Source organism: Mauremys reevesii, linkage group 9 (assembly GCF_016161935.1).
Source record: "Mauremys reevesii isolate NIE-2019 linkage group 9, ASM1616193v1, whole genome shotgun sequence".
Taxonomy (NCBI): Eukaryota; Metazoa; Chordata; order Testudines; family Geoemydidae; genus Mauremys; species Mauremys reevesii.
In genome coordinates, this window is record NC_052631.1 from 93,291,966 (window position 1) to 93,304,318 (window position 12,353).

The following is a 12,353-nucleotide window of genomic DNA, read 5'->3' on the forward strand; positions in this document are numbered from 1 at the left end:
TGAGAAGGAGATCTTGGTGAACTGGCATGTAAGTAGTTGATGAAATTGTCTTGTGATCCAGCTTTGGATTGTTTTTCCTCTGTTGTGTTAGCAACACTGGAGTTGATAGCCAATTGGCAAAAATCTAAACAAAGTCACCTTCCCAATATAATGATTGAATATGTGTGATTTTCTCTTGGGGTAGTGTGATTTGATTCTGAAAAACATAATGGTTACATTGACCAATTTACTAGTTGGTGTTAACCAAATCATAGTCCAATACTATTTTTGCCTTCTTATATCCTATTTTATTATTTGCTATTGTTAAGGATATTAAATAAAACTCTATAGAACTAAATTCAACTTGCAAGTCGTTTTCTTTAGTGAAGCAATAGAAATTAAAAGAACCGTATGAAAGGTGGTTTGGGTAATTAGTTAAGCACCTGCTTAACTAAGGTTTATTTTATACCCTATCTTTCTTATAATGAGAATATTCAGAGTATTACTGATGCAGCACTAGTGGGAAATTGGAACATATTATAAAAATGAAGTAAGATGTAAACTAAATACATAGTACCTTTGGAATGGGAGGAGGCACCCAGGGAAATACTGAGAATTCAACAGACATTATGATTTAATGGACTGTTCTTAACTTTATCCTACTGGCTGTTTGAATGTACTGCATATTGATGGCAAAACATTATGGAGAGTCCTTGTGATGTTAATTAGGCTGAAAAGACTGACCTACTACAAAAATTGCTCCTCGTTACAAATTTTAGGTTCATGTTTCCTCTGACAGATTTCTTCTTAAAACTGATCTTCTCACTGACAGGAAAATAAAACTAATTAAAGCCGCTATATACTGTGGGTTGTAATCAGAGATGAACCCAAACCAACACCCCGATCCAAGCTTTGGGGAGGTTCGAATCCAGATCCACACTTAGTGGCTTGGGTTCCTCACTAGTTATAGGTAATATGGCTGGAGATAGCATTTGTGAATGTGTGTGCGTCCATGTGACATACACAGTGAGTTGGGTGGGTTTTAATTGGATGTTGTTGAAAATGGCTAGATTTAAGAGAAGAATCAAAATGATCTGTTTTAATCAGTGAAATGCTGACGCAAAGGACTGCAGTGAGGAGAAACTTTTAATGTGAGTTAGATTTTAGGCTTAATTAACGTGACAGTGTCCTTTTTAGAAGCTTTCAAGCACAGTGTTTATGAAGAATAAGGAGCCTATAAAATTGAAGCAAATGCTTCCGAATATATTTCAAAGGGTTTTTTTAATCCCTGTCTGCGTCTGCTTTTCTTTGTTTGTCTTTTCATAGCCACATCATTGGAGGTCATCAAATCTCATGCAACCATCAGAGGTAAAGAGCATTGGAGAGTTTGAAAAGTGCCGGAGCATTAATTAGTTTAGGACTTTTGAGTCTCAACTGATGTATTGAAGGTTACACAGTAAAAGGATGGTCTGGAAGATATATGAATGGCTTTATAGTTAAAGCATAGGACTCGTAGTCAAGAGATATGAGTTCTAGTCCTCTCTTCACCACAGACTTTCTGTGTGACCTTGGATAAGCCACTTAGGGAAACTGAAGCAGCCAAAAATTATCTGTAAAATGGAGATAATAATGCTCATAGGAATGTTGTTAGGTTATCTTCACTACTACTGTATTTGTGAGGCACTTGGAGATCCTCAGATGGAAGGTACTATTGAAGTGCAAAGTATCATTTTAAAATATCTATTTTATTAGATACAAGAAAAATATAGATTCACTATCCCTATATAGGAAATAGAATTAGCACGCCATACTCTACATTCAAGATAATTTAACATTTGTCTTTAATTTTTAATGGATTTCTGAAATGCAATTCAATTCTACAGATAACAATAAAGCAGCACTTGAAACTATTTTACCTAGAATATATATGATCAGTAAACAACTAATGCTTTATGGAAGGATTATTTTGCAACATTTTACATTAGATTTACTAGAATCTTGTTTTCTGAAAGGGTCAGAAAATAGAGATTGCTTATGTTGGATGATATGTAAAATCCAAAAGTGCACACACACACACACACAAGTATTTTACCAGGAAGATTTCAAAAGCAATTTTCAGCAATGAAATTCAATATTTGATTCACGTTTATCCTTAATAAAGGTGACCCAAAAGAACAACGCCTGGAGATGGACTGGCTTTAGCTGTCTCCTGCTCAGCACGAAGTAACTGCTATAACCATGCTTGCCCTAGCACCCTGCCTCCAACTCCAATACTCCTCCCTGGTGGCAACCAGTCAGTCATGGACCTGATCCTGTGTCATGACCTGCCCCTTCCTGGGCACACACCTTGTTCAACACTGGTGTTTCTGGGTTGCTAGTACAGTCCTTTTACCACTCTAAGCTGCCTGCATAACTCCCATTGACTTCAGTAAAGAGTTCTGTGTACAAAGGGCTTGCAGGATTGAGCTGGAAGAAGCTTTGGGTCAAAATTTTGTGCTGTAAATTGCCACATTGATTTTCCTTCTTGAAGTTTAGAAAAGCAGAACTATGTTATATACAATAAACTCACAATTATACCACCACACTATACCTATCCTGGTGTTTTTCCCCCCAGTCCTTCTCTGTACACAGAAGTTGCAATGGGGTTTAACCAAACTTTCACATTTCTTTATACATTTGAAACTCTGGCCACATTATCCAAAGATTCATGAAGACTTACAACCCCTTTGGGCAATCATCAGCTGTGATTTGAGTGAACTGAGGCCAACTTTGCATGTCAGAATCATCATAAATTCATGAGCTTAGCCTAGGACTAAACCTCAGGTCTGAGCCTAACCCAGATCAGAACGCTGCCTCCTTGAACCATCAATCAGAAACCAGGATAAATAGAGTAATTTGATCCTAGACCCCAAAGTGAAACTCTGGGCATGTGAATCCATCCAGATCAAAAAGAAGAAAATATTTGCACAACTCTTTGTGACTCAAACTCACCAAATCTCACAGGGGTTTACTTGGAGGGCTCTGTCTCACCTTACCGTACAAACAACTCATCTCCTACCAAAAAAATCAAACAAAATCAGGGAAGAGCCAGACGTGAAGTGGACTACAACACAAAGGCTGCAGCATTCATGTTTAAATAATGTAAAAAACTCCAGTCCTTGGGATTCCTCATTACAATGGTGCATTTAGTGGGACAGAATGTGATGGCCTTATACCTGGTGGTACTTTACTCCACATTGTAGTTCCACTCATTCCGGACGGGCTACTTGTGGATTAAGGCAGTAAGCAATGTGAATAAGAGTAGTAGACTCTGACTCAGTGTAAGGTAAGGGTCAACAGCAATGGGTCCAAAGGAGCCTTTCCTGGTCTCTATGCTGCAGGATTAGAGAGCTGGCCAAGCTGCAGTCTTCATGCCGCATCTCCGGGGTGATGCAAACCTCAGCAAGTTTCAAGTTTGCCTTGAAACCCAATGCCAAGTAAGTTTTGTTTGCTTGTGAAATTCAGTACAAAAACTTTATACAGCTGTAGTCACAGTCACAGATCTTGTCACCCAAGGAAGAGTCAGGAAAGGACCTACAGCACAGCAGAACTGGTGCTGTTCGCCTGTGTACGGGGGCAGGAAGAGGTAGGGTTCTGTGAGCCTCTGCAAGGAGTCTACACCAGGTGTGGAGTGCAAAGCAAATCTCTAGAGGTGCTCCCTGTGCCCCAGCAAACAGAGATTTGGGAAAGCAGCAGGGTTGGGTCCACTGGATTTGTAGGAGATGAGGAGGTACAACAGCAGCTCTGAAGCTGCATTAGTGGACATGGACTGGCTCTGCAACCTGGAGAGTAGGATAACATCCAAATAAATGCCAAGGACCTCTTCCAAATGCACAACCCCTTCACTTTGTCTATGTGTTGGAAGAGGACTGTGGGCCTCTGTGGGTAAGATGGCAGTCACGTAAGAGTGGGATAGTGGAACCAGTGCTTATGTGAGAGGATAGGATTTGTTTCACACACAGAGAGATTTAATTTTAAGAGAAGGGGAAGTTCTTGCTTTGCTTATATTTTGTGAAGAGCAAAAGACCCAAATCATTTGGCAGGTTTGGTTTACACTGGTGCAGGCTGAGTAGAGAGCAGTGGAAACTGTCAGAAATTACTTGAATCAAGCTTATAACGTTATCTTTATGCAATGTGACTTTGTCTCAGGCTGAGATAGGGCACTGCTGAATTTGTAAATAGCCTACTCTCTAGCCCTCTGTTCCTCTCAACCTTTCAAACAACAACTCTGGTGTCATCTGCATTCTTTTCTGGAGGCCCCATGTGGAGCCACCTTGGCACTGATGGAGATTTTGCCAACTCCTCTTTTTTGAGTCAACTTCCATCCTGTTTTTGTGCATTCTCCTCCTCCCTCTCCCCATAGCTGTCTGACAAAATGACACCTGCCTTTGGCCAGGAGGACGAGATGAACTATCTTGCCCCAAGCCAATGACAATATTATATCTGTTGGATACCAAGCAAGGAGAAGTGGTAGGTAGTTCCCGTTTGTTTTTATTTTTAAAACACTAGGTCCCTGAGATAACACACCAGGCGATATACAGCAGTAAGAGTCTACTACAAAGATACTCTCTGAGAGGAAAGAAGGGCCAACTTTTCAAACACTCAGGAGAAGAGAGTGGGCCAACTGGCTGTTCCCTGAACACCTAGCCTGAGAATAGTGGTTTGTGAGCTAAAAGGTAATGGGGCACTTGTAGGAAGAGAGAAGGCAAAACTTTTCTACTCTAGCATATTCCTTCTTTTTAATTTGGGACCCTTGGAAGCTACCAAAAATGCAACTGATCAGCCAATTTGCACATGCACTTAGGTAGTTTCCAAGTCCACGTGTACATATTTTTTTTACCTGCAAACTGGCTGGCACCTGCTGTTGGAAGATATGGACCAAGGTGTGCTACTGGTTTTCACTTATGCCTACGATTATTCCACAGCAATATACCAAATAGATATACCTTGAAATCACAAATGTTATTATTTTAAATCAGCATCTTGTTCTTAGGACAGCACACTCTGACATCTGATATACACAAGACCATACATTTCGGAAGGGGACTGACAGGGTGTGACACTTGATTTATAAGTTTTTTGCCAGGCCTGATGCTAAAAAATAAAATAAAATTAAGATAAGAGCCAATGATAAGGTCACGTGATGCTGAAATGAGTCCATGCAAAGGAAGCTTAGGGCTTGTCTACAGGAATTGTTAGACCATGGCAAGCCGGGGCTGGAATCCACCCCACATTAGCCTGCCATAGTCTAACTGTCTGTGTGCCCCCTACTGCATGTATCAACAGTTCGTTAGAGTGCTTTGATCTAGTCCTCTTTGAAACGACAGGGCTGTCCCTACCAATTATGGTGCCCTACACACCCTGAGCACCTGCTTCCCCCCGCAGGGGATCTGGACTGCACTCAAGGCCTGTGGGGCTGCGGAGGGCCCATTTTGGGGGGCCCCATAGGCCAAGAGTGGCCTGGGGGATTAGTGGGGGGCCTGGCACCAGCAGCAGGAAGCAGAACAACCCGTCCACCGCCCGCTCCGCTCCCCCCAACCCAGCTGTGTCGCTTGGGGGAGGGGGCTTAGGGGAAGGGATCCGTCCCCTTCAACCCGCATTCACCAGCAGCGGGAAGTGGAGTGGCCCGGCCCCAGCCCACTCTGCTCCCTCGGCCCCAGCTGTGTCGCTTGGGAGAGGAAGCTTGGGGGAAGGGGTCCGTGCCCCCTCCCCACGCACTCACCGGCAGCGGGAAGCGGAGCTACGTGGCAGGGAGCTGGTGAGAGGAGCAGGCTGGGGCCGGGTTGCTCCACTTCCCGCCACTGCTGGTGAGTGTGGGGTTGCTGGGGGAAGAGGTGGAATGGGGGCGAGCTGGGGGCAGAGTGAGAGGAGGGGTGGAGGGAGTAGTCCCAGGCCCTACACCCCCCTAGGGACGGCCCTGCCCCTTGCAGTGGGCACAGCCTGGGGAGGGCCGGCCGAGGGATAGGGCTGCCCCAAATTTCAGCTGCGTATTCTGTGTACGCCTAGGGACAGCCCTGGAAACAGGACTAGCTCAAAGTGCAGTAACGAACTGCTAACGCATGTCAGCAGGCTCCACACAGCTAGACTGCGACACGTGAAGGTGGGGTAGATTCCCACTCCAGCTTGCCGCAGCCTCACAGTGCATGTAGACAAGCCCTTAGTTTACTCCCTCTCCATGGACAGGGCACAATGTGCTCGTATAGTATGCGTCTCAGGAATACACAAATGTGCCATTTTATTATGTAAAATTAAAATAATCAAAACGTCTTTCTCTTCACTGCCTTCTGAAAGGTCCTCCTTTGAAGTGGGCTACAGACAGGATGCCACATCTGTCACTTGGGGTTCAATTGAAAAAGCGATTCATCTGAGCATGGGAGGCAGGCTATCAGCTGCTTTTGGGAACTTTCAGCCAAGAGTAAAGAGTCACAAAGGATCAATGATGTGTCCATGCAGAACATGTATTTACTGTATTTCTCTCAGAGTTGACACTATTATTTGGATTGAGGAAGTGCCCAGAGGCCCAATCCGGATCAAGGTCCTATTGTGCTGCGCACAGTAGGGTTTTAGCCCACGGAAGCTTATGCCCAAATAAATTTGTTAGTCTCTAAGGTGCCACAAGGACTCCTCGTTGTTTTTATAAGAAAAACTGTTTGTTTCCAGGACCATACAGTCTAAGGGTATGTCTACACTACCTGCCGGGTTGGAGGGCACTGATCGATCCAGTGGGGATCGATTTATCGCATCTAGACTAGACGCGATAAATTGACCCCCCGAGCCCTCTCTTGTCAACTCCTGTACTCCAGCTTGGAAAGGCATAGGCAGAGTCGATGGGGGAGCAGCAGCACTCGACTCACCGCGGTGAAGACACCATGGTAAGTCGATCTAAGTATGTCTAAGTTATTCACGTAGCTGAAGTTGCGTAACTTAGATCGATTCTCTTCCACCACCCCCCAGTGTAGACCAGGGCTAAGACAATGGTATCTGAGAGCAGCTAACAGTTTTTCCACTAAACTGTTTGTTTTATTGTCACCTCAGCTTTTGAAGCCATTCTCTCTCCCCATTTGTCTGTTTGCTCGAACTATCGCACTCTCTCCAACATGCAGACTATGAACTTTCTGAGGTGAAAACTTCCTTTTTTGTTACTTGTCTGCATAGTACCTAGCACAATGGGGCCCTGAACCTTCACTGGAGTTCCTAAGCAATATCATCATATAATAATAATAACATTATTAAATATAATCTTAATTTCAAATGAGATTTATAAAAGAATAGACCAGGTTATCTGGCTAATTCTTAGAAAACTGAGATCTCTAGATAATTTTTAAATGTGCCCTTTTGTATTTGCAGGACAAACTGTCACCGCCAAATACAGCTGAAATCTAGCAGTTAGAAAATCAGGGAGACCAGAAGAATCTTGGAGTGAAATCTTGACTCTATTCCAGTCAATGGGATTTTGCCATTGACTTCAATTGGGCTAGGATTTCACCTCTGGGTTCTAAATGTAAATGACCGACTGAGACAAGGGAAAGTCATTTATCCCCTTTCTGCCTCCGTCAGCTCAGCTGCAAAAATGGGTAAAAGTAAAGCCATACCGCAGAACTGATGCTGCATCCAAAGTGAGCTTTTCTGGAAAAAAAATGGGCTTGATTCTCCACTTGCTACTCATCAGTCTAACAGTGATGTCTCTTCACTGATTTCAGTGGAGTTACACTAGTGAAACAGTGTAGCAGGATCGGGCCTAATACATATACAATTAAAACTATAACCTTCCATCCAAGCATTGTGAGATCCATGCTTCAGTTGACTTGGGCATTGCTTAATAAACATACTCAATTTGCATCTGTCTCTGCCAAGCCCTGAACACTTAAAGGATTTCTAAACATTATCTTGATAATTATTTTTCTTTTTCTCATTCATTCTGTGACTTATGTAAGATTTATAATATTTCTACTGGGAAAGCTTCATAATCAAATGAGCTTTCCCCAGTGAGGTTTTATACATTACCATTCAGAGGCATCGTCAGACTTTTACTATGGTAATATTTTCTAAATTGCTTTTTAACTTCTTTGTTACAGGAAACTGTCTAAATAATACGTTTTAAAGGCATTAAAGAGCTGCTGATGCTTCATGCAAAACTCTGAAAAACACTCCATTAAGAAAAAATTCTGCTGATACCATTCATCATACTGTATTTCTGTAATTCCTTTCCCCTCATTACTCATTGTGGACTCTTCTCGCATGAAGGTGAGCTCTTCGTTTTGGCTCCAATGGCTTATTCGTCCTTTGAATTTATAGGCATCAGGTTGTGATATCACAATGGTTTTGAAAATGTCTATGCGGTCACCATAGGAGGACGCTGACACCTCAGGGTAGGCAGGAGATGCAGTAGGGCCATGCAAAATCTTACCCAGGGCCTTCTAACAATTTTCAGAGGATGAGTGCTCAACGTTTTCTGAAAATCAGGCTCCTTTACAGGGTCTCAAGTTGGGCTCCCAAAAATGGAGGCTCCCCAAACCAGTAATGTCTTCAAAAACTCTTGGCCACAAGCCTATTTTCTTGTATAGATTGGGCTACTCTCTGCATTCCCTGCACACCGCAAAGCAGCCCCAAAATAGAAAAGAAATGGGAGCCTTGGTGGTGCAAATAACAGATCATCAGGCCCACTTTTTGCAATTAAAACAAGGGAAGAAAAATATAGAAAACAGGTCACATATTAGCAAAATTATTTCTGCTGAAATTTTCCATGGTATGGTAAGAACCTCTTCAAACATTCTCCAGCTGGAGTTTCACGTCTTCTGGGCAATGTAAAGTAATGCACATTGGAAAAAATAACCCCAACTATACATACAACATGATGGGGGCTAATTTAGCTACAACGAGTCAGGAAAAAGATCTTGGAGTTATCGTGGATAGTTCTCTAAAGATGTCCACGCAGTGTGCAGAGGCGGTCAAAAAAGCAAACAGGATGTTAGGAATCATTAAAAAGGGGATAGAGAATAAGACTGAGAATATATTATTGCCCTTATATAAATCCATGGTATGCCCACATCTCAAATACTGTGTACAGATGTGGTCTCCTCACCTCAAAAAAGATATTCTAGCACTAGAAAAGGTTCAGAAAAGAGCAACTAAAATGATTAGGGGTTTAGAGAGGGTCCCATATGAGGAAAGATTACAGAGGCTAGGACTCTTCAGTTTGGAAAAGAGAAGACTAAGGGGGGACATGATAGAGATATATAAAATCATGAGTGATGTTGAGAAAGTGGATAAGGAAAAGTTATTTACTTACTCCCATAATACAAGAACTAGGGGTCACCAAATGAAATTAATAGGCAGCAGGTTTAAAACAAATAAAAGGAAGTTCTTCTTCACGCAGCGCACAGTCAACTTGTGGAACTCCTTACCTGAGGAGGTTGTGAAGGCTAGGACTATAACAATGTTTAAAAGGGGACTGGATAAATTCATGGTGGCTAAGTCCATAAATGGCTATTAGCCAGGATGGGTAAGAATGGTGTCCCTAGCCTCTGTTTGTCAGAGGATGGAGATGGATGGCAGGAGAGAGATCACTTGATCATTGCCTGTTAGGTTCACTCCCTCAGGGGCACCTGGCATTGGCCACTGTCGGTAGACAGATACTGGGCTAGATGGACCTTTGGTCTGACCCGGTACGGCCTTTCTTATGTTCTTATGTTCTTATGGGCTTTTTATACTTTTAATATGGTCAACGTATATTTGATGAGGGGTTCAGGAAAAAAAATCATTCTCTGCTTAGTCACCATTTTCTTGCATACAACAAATCAGCTACAGATTCATTCAGTTATTTTCCTGAGCACACAGAGTTTAACCAGAAAGTGTTCAGATTACATGAATTAATTAGATGTTTTATTAAAAAAAAACAGGAAAATGAGTTGCAGAGTATAATATAAAACGCAGCAGGCTTTGACTTTCTGCCTAGAAGCTGTTTAAAAAAATAATTAATAGGGAAATGAACAGTATGCTATATTCTGTGCAAAAATCAGAGATATTGAAGGCAAATATTTGCTTTTAGATTATGATGAACTCAGATTTATACATAAAAATGGACTTGAGATGTTAATTTAACTAAATATGAGCTCTAATCAGTCATTCCTCCTGCATCATCTTCCATGGACATGCATAATAATAATATAGGTGTTCATATTGTAACTCAACCTTTCACTGAAAACCAGAGCCTGAAGATGCTTTTTTTCTCCTTATCCTTGAAACCCCTGGGCACACCCCTAAGCCTCATCACACATTTAGAAGGAGCAGTTCAAAAATGAGATGAAGTATAATAATTTATTATAAATTAGTTGTTGCATAAAAGGTCCAGAAGGAGTTTGTTACAGTCCCGAAGGACAAGAAGAGTGAGGAAAATGGAATACTGCACAATGTCATTAGGAAAGCAAACAGAGATAATATTGTGTGTGTCGTGGGTGGGGAGAGAGGGACTTTAGTATTCTTAATATTAACCAAAAAATCCTTGAATCCTCCGAGTGTAATAAAGATTGAAGTACTGCTAGCGTACTTCCAGAGACGCAACAAAGAACAAGTTGCGTCTACAGGCATCCTTAAACTGTCACACAAAAACAAATTACAGACATCGGAACCATTACAGCCAAAGGACAACAACATGAGCAAGTCTTGTAAATTGTCAGCCCATAATTATGAATTCAAAAATGTTCTCTGCTGGGCAGATTGAATAGGAAAGGATACATACACAGTGTGAACTGACACAGCTAAATTACCATGGTACAACCCAAAGTCTAGGAAGTACACAAATGAATTAGGTGCTCTTTTGAAACAGACTTAGAACAACAAATCAATAAAGGGGTTAATAACTGGGGCCACACCTGCTCTGAAACCTGCACTAGCTTAGCATAAATGGGACTCGTAATTGTTGCAGTGTGACTCCGCTACCAGTAGCAATGGTAGAAGCTGTAGTGTAGACAGGACATAGGCATTTTTATCACCTACCCAGCGCAGAGTTAAATGACAGTGTAGTAAAAATGCTTGAGCCTTGTCTACGCAATGGAGCTGCGCTGGTGGACACCAATGATGAACTATGGGACTCATTTTTGCAGGTACAGACTCAGCTTTGCTACATGATATGAACATCTCTAGAACCACTAAATGCAACACTTGGAAAGGGGCAAAGAGTAAAAATGTGAGTCTTCTAAAGCTCACCTGAAAATAAGGAAAGAAAATAGGGATGCAACCGCAGATAAAGGGTTGTCAATATTATGCATCCTCTTATCAGGTGATTATAATATCCACTGGTGGTGGGATGTATTCAATCGCCCAATAAGTCTTTTCCAGCTCTAATTTCTAGGTAGGTTACTACACACATGAAGAGAATGTTTCCTGTCTTAAATTTATATTGATTTTATACAATCAGAAAATCATAAATGATACACACTTTGCAGTCGATCTCTCCCCTGGTATGTCCAAACCAAAACTTTCATTTAATTAACTAAATCCCATTTGTTTTTATTTCCTATAAATTTAATTGGGTTACCAAGAACCTTAACATACCTGTACATAAAGCTAAGCCAGGGCTTAGCTTGGAGAGCTCCAGAAATTTGGGGCCAAAGGGGGCCTAGGTCATCCAAATACGTTTAAATGACCTGGTGATGTGGAAATCTTTCACTATGTCTCTTTGGGCAAGATTCTAGTTGTCCCCTATGCATGTGCACCAGGGGACGGTCAAGTGGACCCCTGAACAGGAGCTGGGGAGAATCCTAGAGGGGCGTGCAGTTATTGCTCCCTGACAACGCTCCCTCCAGTACCTGCTGTCTGAAAGCACCATACTCCTCCTGCCCTGGCACTGGTCAGGAGAAGAGAAGGGAGCACCCGGGAGGAATTCTGACTGACTTAGCTAAAATTCCTCTTGGGAGCCCCACCAGAATCCTGCCCCTCCACACCCCAATCCAGCACAACTCCAGTGCATTGAGCAGAAGCTCACCCTTTGTGAGAAGGCATTTTAAAGTCAAGGGAGACTGAACTGCATAACACTGCTTTAAAAAGACCTTTCCTCATGGATCCTTTGTTTACACTGTGACTCAAAAAGTGAATCTGAAATGGAACTCTCCTGGAATGTGAAAATTGGGGATGGGTACTGGCTTGATCCTATGCTCTATTCCAAATGGCCTATTTTTATTTGATGATATCAGAGCAGCTAACTCAGGATGCTGCAAAATGTATAAAAGTTCCAAAGCAAACAAAAGGCAGCAACATAGAGTTTCAAGTTAAAAACCTGCACATTGAGCTGAGCTGGGTACTCCAGATTAGCCAAGGACTCGTGAAAGAAGAGGGTG